This window comes from Oncorhynchus keta, chromosome 32 (genome assembly GCF_023373465.1).
Source record: "Oncorhynchus keta strain PuntledgeMale-10-30-2019 chromosome 32, Oket_V2, whole genome shotgun sequence".
In the NCBI taxonomy this organism is placed as follows: domain Eukaryota; kingdom Metazoa; phylum Chordata; class Actinopteri; order Salmoniformes; family Salmonidae; genus Oncorhynchus; species Oncorhynchus keta.
Window position 1 is genome coordinate 27,250,065 of NC_068452.1, and position 12,628 is coordinate 27,262,692.

At 47.4% G+C, this 12,628-nt stretch overlaps 1 pseudogene; it reads left to right on the forward strand.

Annotated features, from left to right (window-relative positions):
* The window catches only part of LOC127905991 (glutamate receptor ionotropic, NMDA 2B-like), a 135,577-nt pseudogene that overhangs the window by 94,472 nt on the left and 28,477 nt on the right, over nt 1–12,628 (forward strand).

Here is a 12,628-nt window from a genome sequence, read left to right on the forward strand (position 1 = left end):
AGAAAAAAATATATATATATATTTCCTATTTTTACAAATTGATACTTGGAGTCAAAGTATCAATATAATATTGTCCAGAAATAATATAGCGATATGTAACTAAATCGGTTATTCCCCCCCCTCACTACTGTCAGGGCTTCTGGGTGCTGCTGAGAGGAGGACATACATGTGCATCCTGTCTGTCTCTGACAGCACCAATCGGCTGTGGGTTAGCAGCTGTGGCTGGCGCTGCCCTGGCCCACTGCTGTTCACTCACTCTGCAGTCTGTACCAGGTCATAGCCCACCAGCCACCCGCTGCCCTCATTGTTACCATAGACCCCCTCCCTCCCCTCCCTCCATACTCACCCGCTCCCCTCATTGTTACCATAGACCCCCCCTCCCTCCCTCCCTCCCTCCCTCCCTCCCTCCCTCCCTCCATACTCACCTTCTCTCAGGATTCCATTGCTCTCTCTGACTAATTTCTCTCCCTCCCTCTTTTCTGTCGATTCCACTCTCTTTTACCCTCTTCGTTCCTCACCCAGCCTCCTCTCTCTGTCTCTGTCTCTCTCTCTTTTACCCTCTTCGTTCCTCACCCAGCCTCCTCTCTCTGTCTCTGTCTCTCTCTCTTTACCCTCTTCGTTCCTCACCCAGCCTAATCTCTCTGTCTCTGTCTCTCTCTTTTACCCTCTTCGTTCCTCACCCAGCCTAACTCTCTCTGTCTCTGTCTCTCTCTTTACCCTCTTCGTTCCTCACCCAGCCTACTCTCTCTGTCTCTGTCTCTCTCTCTTTTACCCTCTTGTTCCTCACCCAGCCTACTCTCTCTGTCTCTGTCTCTCTCTCTTTACCCTCTTCGTTCCTCACCCAGCCTACTCTCTCTGTCTCTGTCTCTCTCTCTGTTTACCCTCTTCGTTCCTCACCCAGCCTCCTCTCTCTGTCTCTGTCTCTCTCTCTTTTACCCTCTTCGTTCCTCACCCAGCCTACTCTCTCTGTCTCTGTCTCTCTCTCTTTTACCCTCTTCGTTCCTCACCCAGCCTCCTCTCTCTGTCTCTGTCTCTCTCTCTTTTCCCCTCTTCGTTCCTCACCCAGCCTACTCTCTCTGTCTCTGTCTCTCTCTTTTACCCTCTTCGTTCCTCACCCAGCCTACTCTCTCTGTCTCTGTCTCTCTCTCTTTTACCCTCTTCGTTCCTCACCCAGCCTACTCTCTCTGTCTCTGTCTCTCTCTCTTTTACCCTCTTCGTTCCTCACCCAGCCTACTCTCTCTGTCTCTGTCTCTCTCTCTTTTACCCTCTTCGTTCCTCACCCAGCCTACTCTCTCTGTCTCTGTCTCTCTCTCTTTTACCCTCTTCGTTCCTCACCCAGCCTCCTCTCTCTGTCTCTGTCTCTCTCTCTTTTACCCTCTTCGTTCCTCACCCAGCCTACTCTCTCTGTCTCTGTCTCTCTCTCTTTTACCCTCTTCGTTCCTCACCCAGCCTCCTCTCTCTGTCTCTGTCTCTCTCTCTTTTACCCTCTTCGTTCCTCACCCAGCCTACTCTCTCTGTCTCTGTGTCTCTCTCTTTTACCCTCTTCGTTCCTCACCCAGCCTCCTCTCTCTGTCTCTGTCTGTCTCTCCCTTTATCCCCCAGTGTTGTTCCCTCTCTCCCCCTATTATTTAGCCTCTGTCTTTACGGTCCAGTACAGTAGACTGCAGTGGCTGCTTGGGACAGACAGAGACACACTCCCTCCTCAGGCATTTTAATGTGTGCTAATCGATACCCCAGCGCTCAGGGAGGTGATAATTTGGACTGACCTGAAATTATTGTTGCTGTAAATGAAGCCAGTCTTTATCTGGGTCTTTTTTCTCTCTCTTTTTTTTCTGCTCCTCTTTTTTTTTTACTAATGAAAATTCTGCGGACCTCTGGCTCTCTGAATGACTGCATGGGCCAGTACATTAACACTGCTCTTAGAAAGAGAGGAGGGGAGCTGCAGGGGACCGTGTGGAGGAGGGGGGCTGGAAATTCAATTATAACTGTGTCCCGGCAGTAATTTCACTGGAATAAATGGGACAGGGAGCGGGAGAGGAGATAGATAGACAGAGATCACAGGAGAAGAGATAGACAGAGATCACAGGAGAGAGGGACATTTTTTTATTTTTTATTTCACCTTTATTGAACCAGGTAGGCTAGTTGAGAACAAGTTCTCATTTGCAACTGCGACCTGGCCAAGATAAAGCATAGCAGTGTGAACAGACAACACAGAGTTACACATGTTGTAAACAATTAACAAGTCAATAACACAGTAGAAAAAAAGGGGAGTCTATATACATTGTGTGCAAAAGGCATGAGGAGGTAGGCGAATAATTACAATATTGCAGATTAACACTGGAGTGATAAATGATCAGATGATCATGTACAGGTAGAGATATTGGTGTGCAAAAGAGCAGAAAAGTAAATAAATAAAAACTGTGGGGATGAGGTAGGTGAAAATGGGTGGGCTATTTACCAATAGATTATGTACAGCTGCAGCGATCGGTTAGCTGCTCAGATAGCTGATGTTTGAAGTTGGTGAGGGAGATAAAAGTCTCCAACTTCAGCGATTTTTGCAATTCGTTCCAGTCACAGGCAGCAGAGTACTGGAACGAAAGGCGGCCGAATTAGGTGTTGGCTTTAGGGATGATCAGTGAGATACACCTGCTGGAGCGCTTGCTACGGATGGGTGTTGCCATCGTGACCAGTGAACTGAGATAAGGCGGAGCTTTACCTAGCATGGCCTTGTAGATGACCTGGAGCCAGTGGGTCTGGCGACGAATATGTAGCGAGGGCCAGCCGACTAGAGCATACAAGTCGCAGTGGTGGGTAGCATAAGGTGCTTTAGTGACAAAACGGATGGCACTGTGATAAACTGCATCCAGTTTGCTGAGTAGAGTGTTGGAAGCGATTTTTTAGATGACATCGCCGACATTTTGACATTTTGTAGACATTTTGTAGATGACATGAGAAAGAAAGTGGAAAAAGGGGATGAGGTGGGATGAAGGTAGTGTGTAGAGGGACACATGGAGGAGGGCTAGAGGGTCAATCATGGCCTAGTGGAGAGGAGGGGACAGTGGACATTTACACTGACTTAGACGTGTAGAATATACTGTTGTGGAATATACTGTTGTGGAATATACTGCTTATTCACAGTTATTATGTACATGTATGATATATCATATATAAGTGGCAAACACACACAGCATACTTATTCACCCCTTTCTGCTGTGCCTTTTCAGTGGTTTAGTCTGATCTCATTCATGTGGAAACAAGGTAACGGATCAACCCATGTGTTTCCCCTGGGTTGTAGAGGTTAGGCTTTGATGTTGAGTGAAGCACGGATTCCTAAGCCAAAGAGATTTCAATACCCTGCCCGGCTGACAGACACGCCATGGTTTTACACACTGACGCACACACTGACACACACAGAAACATGGCCCGCACACACACACACACACACACACACACACACACACACACACACACACACACACACACACACACACACACACACACACACACACACACACACACACACACACACACACACACACACACACACACACACACACACACACACACACACACACACACACACACACACACACACACACACACACACACACACACACACACACACACACACACACACACACACACACACACACACATACAGTATTGGGGGGAAAAACTGCAGAGTGTTGTCTAGACGTTGTCTAGATGTTGTCTCCTCTCCAGTTCAATATTCAATGTGGACATGTAACATAGCATCACTGACCTCCACTCTTCTGTTCCCCAGGATGACAACTCTATGTTCTTCCAGTTCGGCCCGTCCATCGAGCAGCAGGCCTCGGTCATGCTCAACATCATGGAGGAGTACGACTGGTACATCTTCTCCATCGTCACCACATACTACCCCGGATACCTGGACTTTGTCACCAAGGTAGCTCACCGATACACGCCCTCACGACAGGGTAGCTCTCTCTTTTTCCCTCCTTCCTTTGAATACTGCCACCAGGCTGTCCATGAGCAGACTGTAACGTCACCATGGACTTATAGTCTTAACTTCTAGGATAGTGATAGGAAGGCAACTACTAAGCCCGGCGGCTAATCTCAACTTGTTCATGTTGTCAGGAAGTGTCAGTAGGTATTTAAATACTGTTGCGTTGAGAGAAATCAGATTGGCCCTGTCAAATGGCCCTTCAGCCCTCTCACACGCCTCTGTGTTCCTCAATGTCGTTGAACGCTTGACCTCTCACCCACCTACTTTTTCCTCCCTGGTCCCTCCGTCCCTCCCTCTACCCTGTAGATCCGGAGCACCATAGAGAACAGCTTTGTGGGCTGGGAGCTGGAGGAGGTTCTGCTGCTGGACATGTCAGTGGACGATGGAGACTCTAAGATCCAGAACCAGCTGAAGAAGCTGCAGAGCCCCGTCATCCTGCTGTACTGCACTAAGGAGGAGGCCAACACCATCTTCGAAGTGGCCCACTCCGTAGGGATCACGGGCTACGGCTACACCTGGATCGTCCCCTCGCTGGTAGCTGGGGACGCTGAAGTGATCCCTGCCGAGTTCCCTACAGGTCGGTTTGGAATAAGTTCTATGTGATTTATCTCCATTTAAAGTCTATGATTGGTTGCTGTTTTGATGTTGATTTATAGTTGGGAATATGTGGGACCAGGTAGCTGGTGCAGATCAAATCCTAACCTGAAATTCATGCACGCAATGCACATTTTTGGGTGGAAAATGTTACATTAATATTTCTGCATGATTTACGATAAATGGTTGTAAATCGTTGATGGATATGGCCCTTAATAATATATTACCATGTTAGCTATGTAAATCATATGATGTGTGATGGTCGAGTGGGCGAGGTAATGAACATGTTTTTCAGCAGGTTTTAACTGTCCCTTGAGAAGGGTTGTCCTGCACATTAGTCTGTGACAGATGGCGGATACTGCATGAATTAAGGGTGTTTTGTGTCAAACTGTCAAAATCAACACTTTAGTTTATCACTGTTGGATGAATTGCTAGTATAGGCCTTATAGTAACCTTCAGAATGTGAATTGTCTCACTAAATTTATAAGTGAGTAAGAATAATGTGGTACGCGATATAGTTAAGGCCTGGTGTTTGCGATGGTTCAGTGTGAAGCCAAGGTGCACGCTAACATGCTCATTTGTTAACAGGCACACTAAATACTTTTCGGCCATGTTTGATGGCCTAAAATCATCATAGGCAATTCCACTGATGCGTTCCTTAAGTGGCACTCTGGAGAGCTACAGTATCTCACCTCTATCCCTCTCTCTCTCTCTCTCTCTCTCTCTCTCTCTCCACCTCCTCCTCTATCCCTCTCTTCTCTTCTTCCTCCTATATCCCTCTCTCTCTCCTCCTCCTCCTCTATCCCTCTCTCTCTCCTCCTGTATCCCTCTCTACTCCTCCTCCTCTATCCCTCTCTCCTCCTCCTCCTGCTCCTCTATCCCTTTCTCTCTCCTCCTCCTCTATCCCTCTCTCTCTCCCCTCCTCCTCCTCCTATCCCTCTCTCCTCCTCCTCTATCTCTCTCTCCTCCTCCTCCTCCTCTATCCCTCTCTCTCTCCTCCTCTCTCCCTCTATCCCTCTCTCCTCCTCTATCCCTCTATCCCTCTCTCTCCTCCTCTATCCCTCTATCCTCCTCTTCCTCCTCCTCTATCCCTCTATCCTCCTCCTCCCCTATCACTCTCTCCTCCTCCCCCTCCTCTATCCCTCTCTCTCTTCCCCTCCTCTATCCCCCCCCTCCTCTACCACCCCCTCCTCTATCCCTCTCTCCTCCTCCCCCTCCTCTATCCCTCCCCCCTCCTCTATCCCTCACCCCTCCTCTATCCCTCCCCCCCTCAACTATCCCTCTCTCTTTGTCAATTCACTTAAACACTCATCTCGTGACACACAGATATTGCTAAAGTATTTAGCATGTGACCCTCCTAATCTTACATCACAGACAATGATGAGCTGTCTGGCACCAATGGCAGGGTTTTGTAAAAAGGTCCTCTAATCAACAGTTAGAATGAGAAGGAGGGGCGGGGAGTAGAGGACTACTGCAGTTCAAATGGAAGGCAAGGGGTCTGGATCTCAGAGCACAAGTGCTCATACACCTCCAAGTCAACGCCACTGTCCCCCACTTCCTGTTTACCCCCATCGTTAAGGGAGATTGAGGTTGTCTAAGTTGTTGCGAGATTTTCCTCATGTCCTGAGATGGACAGTTCCCACTGGTTACCAACCAACCCTTTCCACTAGCATGCACACACTCTGGTTCTATAATATCATTTTTGTAGGGTGACTATAAAAGCCTTGAGAAAGTGTCAACAGAGTGTGACATTAGATATGGTCCTGGAGAGACTGAGCTGTCATCCCAGGGCCCCGTGGGTCTACAGGTTGGATGCTGTCTGTCTATTTCTGTCCAGTTGCCTGGTAATGGATTGGCCAGACCCTGTCAAGTGGGCCGGAGAGGGCGTGAGGATGCAGTTTGACTGAGAAGAGAGGAGAGGGGTGGCTGTCAGTGGTGTGTGGCACACGCCTCATAGTGTGTTTAGCCCCTTGAGTGCATAACCCCTTTTCCTCTATTCTCTTTCTCTATCTCCCTCCTATCTCCCTATTGTCTCCTCTGTCGACTGTATGTCATGGATCTCTCTCTTTCTGCTCTCCCTTTCTTCCTATTCTCATCACTCTATCTGTTTCTGCCTCTTCCCTCCTTTCTCTCTCTCTTGCTCTCTCTATCCACCCCCTCCTTCTCATCTCATCTCTCTCTCTGTCTCTCTGCAGGTTTAATCTCTGTGTCGTATGACGAGTGGGACTACGGCCTGGAGGCTCGCGTGCGCGATGGGGTGGCTGTCATCGCCATGGCAACCTCCACCATGATGCTCGACAGGGGGGCACACACCCTGATGAAGTCTGAGTGCCACGGGGCCACGGACAAGAAGGGGCCCATTGCTGGGAACCCAAATGAGGTGCTCAGGTAAATCTGGGGCGGATCGCCTATCAACCCTTTGAAATCTTTCAACATCTGCACACACAAAGAGTAACACACACATACACACACATCTCCCTCCCAAAACAGCCCCCCTCCCCGTGCTGCACCCCCACACCCAGACCCTCTCCTTTCCTCTGCCTTTTGAACTGGTTGTGATGCGGAGCTTTGCTTTGCCAGCGCTTTAATTGGTCCCAGTGGCGTTTCAGTCTGAGAACAGTAGCCCGTTGTAGCCCGTTGTAGCCCGTTGTAGCCCGTTGTAGCCCGTTGTAGCCCGTTGTGCTGCTCTGTGGAACTAAGTGGGGTATTGCATTCCGGGGCAGTTCCACCCTACTCTGTGTTTTGCCACTCTGCCTCTATGTGTTGGGGGATTGTTGGGCATCCTGTTGGGACACCAAAGTGGGTTTGGCTGCTTACAAAAATCCTGTTTCCTCCACTGATTCAGGGCTTGTTGGGAGCGGCCGAATGCTATTTCTGTTGCTGTATCACGACAGCACCTGGGGATGCTCTGAGCTTTCTCTCGCACAAGCATTTCTGGTCGCAGTTCAAAGCCTAACTGAGTGTAGCTCACTTCGGAAGCTCTGCCTGCTGTATTGTCTCACAGGAAGCTGTCAGGTGTCATTTCAGCGTAGGCCTCTTACGTTATGCCGTATTTGTTTGTCCCAGTGCTTTTAGATAACGGCACAGCTACTTTCCCCGGTATATTGTCCTCTGTAATACTCTCCCCAGCCGCCTCTAACCCACTGTTTCATAATCAACTAGTCTGTGCATTTGATTAAATCATGCTGAACTGGTCTCAGATCGGGCTCTGGTCAACCTGTTTGTTGATAACCTCTGTCTTCAGGGGGTCAATGAGCTGATTAGCAGCAAGCCCACAGATAGTCAGATAGACTCTTGCTAACCTAATCAGTGCTTCCTCTCATGTGATAGATACGGCACCATGGGGCTGTGAGATTTGCCTGATGGGATGCCAGGGGTTATCAGACCAATAACAGCCTATATTACTATGTATCGTCATTTTATTGTCTTTTTTAATGTATCGGATAAAATAGATAAAGATGTCTATGGCCATTTACACATGGTCGGCAGGGTAGCCTAGTGGTTAGAGTGTTGGACTAGTAACCGGAAGGTTGCAAGTTCAAACCCCCGAGCTGACAAGGTACAAATCTGTCGTTCTGCCCCTGAACAGGCAGTTAACCCACTGTTCCTAGGCCGTCATTGAAAATAAGAATTTGTTCTTAACTGACTTACTTAGTTAAATAAAGATAAAATAAATAGCCTTTCTGTGTGACTCGAGCTGAAATATGTTGATATCTTGCTGTACTTCCCTTCAGGGTTCTTCACTTATTGAATCCCGGAGAGTTAGGGGACCTGATTGGTGCTATAAGTCATGTGTGGAAAAACAAAATTAAAATCCTGTATTTGACCGAGGTATTTGTCAAGGATCTAGGACACCGGTATAAGGTATCATATGTGAGTGGTGTCAGAGTCTATCTAGAAGATAGCGAAGGTGTCAGGCGCAGGACACAGGTAAGAGTAAAAAAAACACTGATTTACTCAATCCAAACATGTAACAAAAATCCCGTTCCAAAACGGGACACAAAATCCAACGCACCGGAACACACCGAAAGACAATCACGCACAAAACAGAAAGGGAAACTAGAGGGTTAAATAAGGAACATAATTATGAGATGGGAAACAGGTGTGTAAACAGACAAAACAAAAGGAAAAATGAAACATGGATCGGTGGCGACTAGAAAGCCGGTGACGTCGAACGCCGCCCGAACAAGGAGAGGGAACAACTTCGGTGGAAGTCGTGACAAGCGGTGTGTTTTTTAAAATTCTAAATGAATTTGGATATTTTCTTTACTTATAAGAGAATCGTGTTGGAGTCAGTAGAAACACAACATGGAATACATTGAATGACTTTTACCTGTACTTTTACACACTGGTAGAGGATAGTATGGACCATTCCATTAGTGGAACCTAAAGGCACCTGGATCATGGTCTAACAAAGCTGACTCTGACCCACCTCAACAGGAACAGGTTACATGTTAGAAATGAGCAGTGTGTTGGAAAAGGGGTCAAGTGCTTTTAAGTGTTGTGGAAATGTAGGTCTGCCGTAGTTTGTCTATTGGAGAAGACAAACAGTATTTTGACCCTGCATGGTCTTTGGAGTGACCTCTGCCAGGTCCAGTCAGTAGGCAGCTGCAGTCCATAAACTCCTGCTGAGTATCTGTTATGGGGATGGAAGTGGGCCACTTCACAGAGCTTTTGGGCGATGGATGTAAAATGGTACCTGTTTATGATGGGGCTTTAATGGAACTGGGTCAGACTGCTGGTCTCTCTGTCTGTCTCTCTCTCTCTCCATCTCTCAGTCTGTCTCACACACACACACACACACACACACACACACACACACACACACACACACACACACACACACACACACACACACACACACACACACACACACACACACACACACACACACACACACACACACACACACACACACACACACACACACACACACACACAGGCAATATGGACCCTGTTGTCATTTTCCATATATTCAGTTTTTCTAAATTAAAATCAGGGTTAGTTTATTAAAACCTCCTAAACAATATTTCACAATATTGCCTGTGTGTTCAGCGTACTGTATCTACATAATCTGACATGTGGCCTGTGTGTTCACCGTACTGTATCTACATAATCTGACATGTGGCCTGTGTGTTCAGCGTACTGTATCTACATAATCTGACATGTGGCCTGTGTGTTCACCGTACTGTATCTACATAATCTGACATGTGGCCTGTGTGTTCACCGTACTGTATCTACATAATCTGACATGTGGCCTGTGTGTTCACCGTACTGTATCTACATAATCTGACATGTGGCCTGTGTGTTCAGCATACTGTATCTACATAATCTGACATGTGGCCTGTGTGTTCAGCGTACTGTATCTACATAATCTGACATGTGGCCTGTGTGTTCAGCGTACTGTATCTACATAATCTGACGTGTGGCCTGTGTGCGTTAATGACCCGTCCTCCCCTGGGCTTTATGCGTTGACTAAGAGGAAGGGGTGTATATAGGTGTGTGGTGATTGTACTGAGAGAGAGAGAGAGAGCCAGGAGGGCAGTGAGTGGGAGAACGTGACATAGCCAGGAGGGCAGTGAGTGGGAGAACGTAACATAGGCAGGAGGGCAGTGAGTGGGAGAACGTAACATAGGCAGGAGGGCAGTGAGTGGGAGAACGTAACATAGCCAGGAGGGCAGTGAGTGGGAGAACGTAACATAGGCAGGAGGGCAGTGAGTGGGAGAACGTAACATAGGCAGGAGGGCAGTGAGTGGGAGAACGTAACATAGGCAGGAGGGCAGTGAGTGGGAGAACGTAACATAGGCAGGAGGGCAGTGAGTGGGAGAACGTAACATAGGCAGGAGGGCAGTGAGTGGGAGAACGTAACATAGGCAGGAGGGCAGTGAGTGGGAGAACGTAACATAGGCAGGAGGGCAGTGAGTGGGAGAACGTAACATAGGCAGGAGGGCAGTGAGTGGGAGAACGTAACATAGGCAGGAGGGCAGTGAGTGGGAGAACGTAACATAGCCAGGAGGGCAGTGAGTGGGAGAACGTAACATAGGCAGGAGGGCAGTGAGTGGGAGAACGTAACATAGGCAGGAGGGCAGTGAGTGGGAGAACGTAACATAGGCAGGAGGGCAGTGAGTGGGAGAACGTGGGAGAACGTAACATAGGCAGGAACATAGCCAGGAGGGCAGTGAGTGGGAGAACGTAACATAGCCAGGAGGGCAGTGAGTGGGAGAACGTAACATAGGCAGGAGGGCAGTGAGTGGGAGAACGTAACATAGGCAGGAGGGCAGTGAGTGGGAGAACGTAACATAGGCAGGAGGGCAGTGAGTGGGAGAACGTAACATAGGCAGGAGGGCAGTGAGTGGGAGAACGTAACATAGGCAGGAGGGCAGTGAGTGGGAGAACGTAACATAGGCAGGAGGGCAGTGAGTGGGAGAACGTAACATAGGCAGGAAAGTTAAACACATTTCACAGCAAAGAACAGTATCGTTACAGAGATGGAGAGAAACGGGGTAGAAGTGAAGTGAAGAGAGAAATATGGCCTGTCTACCCCCTCTCTTTCCCCTCTTCTATCACTCTCTCTCTCTCTCTCTCTCTCTCTCTCTCTCTCTCTCTCTCTCTCTCTCTCTCTGTGAGATTATGGTTCCCATAGCAACGCAGCAGATTGGCTTGGAAATCTTGGTGGTTGTGGGTACCATGGCAACACATTACATATGCTTGTGTGAGTCTCTGTGTCAGCGTTGTCAACGTGTGTAGGATGGTACAGTATACACGTTCGCAAACAAATACCCCACATGTACATTGCCATGCATACCTATACCATCCTAAACATTCAAGAGGACACAGTCTCCAGTCACTTTGTAAATAGTTTATAATTTATGCAGCATATTCCATAGGCTTTGCATCGGTGCCAAGGTTGCCTCTGATTTACATGGCATTTCAAGCAGACGGTTCTCTATTATTTCTCCGCTTAATATTTCATACTTTACCTTTCCACGTGCAGTAGCGAGAGAGAAACAAGTAGAACGATTCGGTTGAAGAATTTTTGAGAAATGTTGAAAGGACGTTGTAAATCCTGTGTTTTGGACCCGTGACATTTCGGAGCACACAGAACAAGTATGTTTTTTTGCCAGTTTGCATCTACCTGTTTACCTATCATGCCATTCTATCAAGCAAATCCACAGCCTCTCCCACTCTCCTACACACATCATACCAAGGTGCAGCGGTGTACTGTATACCTCTCATTACGCAACATACAGGTAACAGCCAAAAGGAAACACTAAAATAAAGTGCCTTAATTAGAGGTCGACCGATTAATCGGAATGGCCGATTAATTAGGGCCGATTTCAAGTTTTCATAACAATCGGAAATCTGTATTTTTGGACACCGATTTGGCCAATTTTTGTATCTCTTTTTTTTCCTACACCTTTATTTAATCTTTATTTAACTAGGCAAGTCAGTTAAGACATTCGTATTTTCAATGACGGCCTAGGAACAGTGGGTTAACTGCCTCGTTCAGGGGCAGAACGACAGATTTTTACCTTGTCAGCTCGGGGGATTCAATCTCTCTCTAACCACATGCCTCTCATTGCACTCCACGAGGAGCCTGCCTGTTACGCGAATGCAGTAAACCAAGGTAAGTTGCCAGCTAGCATTAAACTTATCTTATAAAAAACAATCAATCAATTATAATCACTTGTTAACTACACATGGTTGATGATATTACTAATTTATCTAGCGTGTCCTGCGTTGCATATAATCGATGCGGTGCGTATCGTTTCTCCAATGAGTACCTAACCATAAACATCAATGCCTTTCTTAAAATCAATACAGGGAAGTATATATTTTTCAACCTGCATATTTAGCTAAAAGAAATCCAGGTTAGCAGGCAATATTAACCAGGTGAAATTGTGTCACTTCTCTTGCGTTCATTGCACGCAGAGTCAGTGTATATGCAACAGTTTGGGCTGCCTAATTTGCCAGAAATGTACGTAATTATGACATAACATTGAAGGTTGTGCAATGTAACAGGAATATTTAGACTTATGGATGCCA